Source organism: Mangifera indica, chromosome 3 (genome assembly GCF_011075055.1).
Source record: "Mangifera indica cultivar Alphonso chromosome 3, CATAS_Mindica_2.1, whole genome shotgun sequence".
NCBI lineage: Eukaryota > Viridiplantae > Streptophyta > Magnoliopsida > Sapindales > Anacardiaceae > Mangifera > Mangifera indica.
The window spans coordinates 9,701,893-9,707,215 of record NC_058139.1 but is presented as its reverse complement, the minus strand read 5'-3'; the positions used below and the strand labels follow the sequence as shown (position 1 = coordinate 9,707,215).

At 35.1% G+C, this 5,323-nt stretch overlaps 1 pseudogene; it reads left to right on the top strand.

Moving 5' to 3' along the window:
* The first annotated feature begins 291 nt into the window (after positions 1 to 291).
* Positions 292 to 1,810, top strand: LOC123211071 (annotated as a pseudogene).
* Positions 1,811 to 5,323: the final 3,513 nt, after the last annotated feature.

Sequence of the window (5,323 nt, the reverse complement as noted above, 5' to 3'; positions counted from 1 at the left end):
CCCAGTCTTCTTATCCTTCATCACTTCTCTTAGTCCTCTCATTCAACTGCTATCTTTTTTTCTGACTTCACGAATTTAATCCGTCTCCGGATTTATTAATTTATTAATCTTTTTGGTTATCTTCTTCTACTTTCTCAGCCAACTGACAAACTTCAAATGCAATGATTTTGGATTTCTCAATATAAACCATCATGTTTTTGCCATTAATTGTATCTGAGTTCCCACCTTTCCTCTTTTAAAAAATTTTAGATTTTGTTCTTTATTTTTTAAAACTTTTTGGACGGCAAAGCAATGAGTAAGACCACATCTCCACAGAAAGGAGACACACTGACCCACTTTTATATCTTCAAAAAATTCAAGCGTTTCAACCCTCTTGAGCCTTCTTTTGCATTCTTGACTTCATCTTTGTGGCTTCTCTCTTCATTGGCTGTTTCTTTTACTTGGATTACCGGACGGTCACTCGCGAGGCTTCCTGGCTGGGATTAATCGGCCCATTTTCTTCATCAGAAGTCACAGCAGCTGCAACCAGTGAGAAGCAACGGCCTGGATTTCTTGATGAAGGTGGTGAAGGGTGTGATTTGTTTAATGGAAACTGGGTTTGGGATGATAACTATCCACTGTATCAAACACGGATTGTTTGTTCATTGATGAAGGATTTCGTTGTTTAGAATATGGTAGACCTGATAATTTGTTCACCAAGGGGCGTTGGCAGCCTAAAGATTGCAGCTTGCGCAGGTTTCTTTTCAAATTCTTTAGTTGTTGTTGTATGTTTGGTTTATGTTTGTTGCTTAGAAAGGATGGAATTAAGAATTATAAATAGAAAAGTTTAGTTTTAGGCGTAATGTTTTTTTGTGTTGTGTACTTCTATTTGGTATTTAATTATAGTTTAGGTAAATTTATGCGAGTTAAGTTCTCTTAGATTTATGTTTTGTTGGTGGTGGTATAAAAAAAAGTTCATTTTTTCTGCTGTCATTTTGAGCTTTCTTTCTGATGTAATTCTCATTCTTCTTGTTTTGTTTTGCTGATGGATGTCTTGGACAATGTCTATATATACTGGTAATTCTTAATTTGACCATTATTCTATGTTGATGAAATTTGGTTTTATGCTGTGAGAATTTAATATGTTTTTATCAACCTTATGGTTATTCTGAATTATGCTGTTGAGGTATCTGGTTTGATCATTCTCTTCTGTTGTGCAAACAGATTTGATGCAAGGAATATGCTGGAAAAGCTCCGAAATCGCAGAATAGTTTTTGTTGGTGATTCAGTGGGGAGGAACCAGTGGGAGTCTCTGCTTTGCATGCTTGCATCTGCCGTTTCCAACAAGTCTTCTATCAATGAGGTGAATGGGGAACCAATCACAAATCACAGAGGGTTTTTGGTGTTCAGGTTCAAGGACTACAACCGCACAGTTGAATATTACAGGGCTCCGTTTCTAGTGGTTCAGGGACGGCCGCCTGCTGGAGCTCCAAAAGAGGTGAAGATGACATTGAAAGTTGATCTATTGGACTGGACTTCAAGTCAGTGGAGAGATGCAGACATGCTTGTTTTTAACACTGGGCACTGGTGGAATATTGAGAAGACTATAAAATAGTATAAATAATCTATCTCACATCTCATAAGTCATATCTCTTTTCCTTTTTCCTCACCCCTTAAGAGTTGGCGTCTTTTTATATCGGATGTTTACATTTAGATATTTGCTGCAACAACAACATGAAAATTTTAAGGAATGAATCCCATAAACCGTGTGCTTTAATAATAGTTTGAAAATTGAAGACGGAATTCAAGTTTGGGGTAGTTTTCTGTTTGATCTGCTACGTGAACCTTAAGATGGTATTTTAGGAAGAGTAAAAATTTGGAGCATTCTTCTGTTGGTGCGAATGTGATTTCACATTCTTTGTTACTTTAGACATGACCTTGTGAAATCAAGGACTAGGAATGTAACATCTTTGGTCCAATAGCCCAGTTCACTATCAAAATATTATTTACTCTAAACACATAGTTCATCATAGTTTTGCTTTTGGGCTTTATAACCAAAAACGTGTCTTAACAGTTTAAGGAGTTCACAAACTTTTTAACCAGTCAAATTCTTTTACTGTTAACCAATGTGAGATACATAGACAGAGTACAGATAGATCCAATATCTTTCACATGTTTTGTTGATATGAGATTTGTCTAAGGGTATCACATACACCCCCCTTACGGGACTCAGCGTCCTTATTAAGGTTTGCGCTACCATCGTTCAAGAGGATACGTAGAACCGCTCTGATATTATTTGTAACATTCTTGGTTCAATAACTCGACCCACTGTCAAGATATTGTCCACTCAAAACACATAGTCTATTATGGTTTTGTTACTAGGCTTTACAACCAAAAATGTGTCTTAACAGTTGAAATGACTCACAAACTATTTAACTGATCAAATTCTCTCACCCCTAACTGATGCAGGATACATAGACAGAGTACAGACAGACCCAACATCTCTACCATGCTTTGTCAATGTGGGATTTTCCTAAAAGTATTACATAATTATCCTACTCATAATCTGGAGTTGACAGCTGTGGTTTTTGCTTTAAAGATCTAGAGGCATTACCTCTATGGGGAGATTTGTTAGATTTTCATTGATCATAAAAGCTTGAAGTATTTGTTTGCCCTAAAAGAGTTGAATTTGAGGCAAAGGAGATGGTTGGAACTTATGAAAGATTATGATTGTCGTATTCATTATCATCCGGGGAAAGCATATGTGGTATTAGAGCTTATGATATGATTTTGTAGACTTTAAGGAAATAGGTATTATGTTTTAATAAGTTTAAGACATGAATCTAGTTGCTCATTAAAAAATGGTGAGATTGAGGATTTTAGAATTAGATCCAAAAAGATTTTTTTAGGATTTTTTTATAAGATATGAGAAGTTATACTATACATTTTGGTTTATAGTATTTAGTATGCATAGCGTTGTTGATATACTAATATATGATTTATAAAACTTGCAGGGTTAATTTCAATGGTAAGGAATTCAATATAGATATGGTATCGTTAGACATGAACAACTTTTAAGGTTATATTGGTATAAGGATGGATTGGTTAGCAATGTATCATGCTAGGATGAATTCTCTTTACAACGAAGTTGTGCTTCATTCAAGGAAATTGAATTTCTAATATTACGTCAATTTTTACCATTAAAGCAAGAAAATATTTATGAAGCTTTGCAAAGGATTTTTAGCTAGTGTAATATCAAATAGGCATGTTGAGACTTGATTGGAAGATATCTCTAATTCTAGTATATATTTTTTTTTTCCGAAGGACTTGCTTGATTTACACTTTGAAAGAAAATGAGTTTGCAAATGCCTTAGTGCTAGAGACTACTCTTATTTTTTTAAAAGCTCCTTATAGAATGAGAGTTAAATGAATTAAAGATTTAATTATTGAATTTATTAGATAAGAGTTACATTCACTCTAGTGGATTACCTGAAAGTTCTCTGGTGTTATTTGAACGAACTGATATATCATTTACTCAAAGGGTTAATAAATTATTAATAAAATTATATGGACATACTTTAGAGTTTATAAATGGGTACATCATATTAGTCAAAAATCATGAACAAAACTAGGGTTGGACTTGAGCCGAGTCAGCTCGACCTCAAGCTCGGCTCGGCTCAGTTCGAGCCTGAAACAAGCTGGGCTCTGCTTGGCTCGATCGAGCTCGAGCCGAGCTCAAGCTGGCTTGGGTTGGTTCAGTAGATTTTTTTTTTAAATTTTTTATATAAAACGACGTCCTTTTGATCCATATATATTAAAAACGATGTTGTTTTGATAATGAAAAACGAGCCAAACTGAACTCGATCCGAGTCGAGTCTAGCTCGAGCCGAACTCGAGTCACCCATAAATAAACCGAGCCGAGCCTGAGCTGGCTACGAGCCGAGCTCGGCTCGGATCAAATCCAGCCCTAAACAAAACATGGAAATCAAAAAACAGATCAGATTTTACAGATATCTCTCCTCCTTCAACTCATAAACAGTAAGTTTCCAACATTTTATATAACAATTTATTTCACGAATCAATTAGAACTGTTTTTCTTTTGTATTGATTTATGGTGTTTGTAACTAATCTAGTAGTTTCGTTTAGCCTTTCGCTTTACTAAAATCGTTTATATGATGTTAGAATGCAGTTTGATCACTGGATTGATTAACACTTGGTTTTTCTTCTCGGTAGCATTGTGACAAACGCTTTATGATATATTATCGCATTCCATTTGTTAGTTACGGCTGTGAAACATGGAAGATCAAGGCTTTGAGTGGAAATTTCACCTGAGCTTTCAAGATTATGTAATTTTGAGGGAAATTGAAATTTTTACCCTTATTTTAATCCATGTATACATAAATGTCACTCATTCTAAAGCTTCAACAAATATACGACAATAGTAATCTACTTTTCCAAAATATCCCTCTTTAATCTTTCATGTAGAGATTCTCTTTTTTTCTCTGCAATTTTTTTTCTCTTCTTCCTCATCTTTCAAGTGACAAAGAAATCATACAGAGAGATCCTCTCTCTTTGGAACTGTACTGCAAAAAATAGAATAAGTGTTTCAAAAACAAAAGAAGAAAGAAAAAAACTGAAAAGGGAAATAGATTTCAGATTAAGAATTCTTCAAAGTAAAGATATAATAAAAAAGAGCAACCCACCAAAACTTAACTACATCCACTTTATACCTTGAAAGAAATTACGATCGAAGAAGATCATTTAATAGGATTTAACTGAAAAAAATAAAAGATTGGTATTTAACTAAAAAAAAAACTGAAAAATAAAAAAAAGTACAAAAGGGTTGGCGTCAATTAAAAAGGTTGGCCGATCATTTAATAGGATTTAACTGAAAAAAATAAAAGATTGGTATTTAACTAAAAAAAAACTGAAAAATAAAAAAAATACAAAAGGGTTGGCGTCAATTAAAAAGGTTGGCCTCGGCCAACCTTTAAAATAAAAAGGGTTGGCGTTGGTTGGCCACACGCCAACCCAGTTAACTTTTGAGGGTTGGTGTTGATGCCAACCCTTGGCATGGCGTTGACGCTAACCCTTAGCGTGGCATTAACACCAACCCTCAAAAGTAAAACAATAAAAAGGGTTGGCGTTGTAAAAGGGTTGGCGCTAGTCCTGGCCACGAGCTGATCTGACCCGTGAACCGGACCGAAATTGGCCCGTTCAAAACCGAAACCGGAACTGAAACCATCAAAATCGGAACCGATATGAATAGGAATCGAAACCGGGTTTTGACGGTTCAATTCTGGTTTTAATATTTTCGAACCGTGGAACCGTTGATTCATGTCCG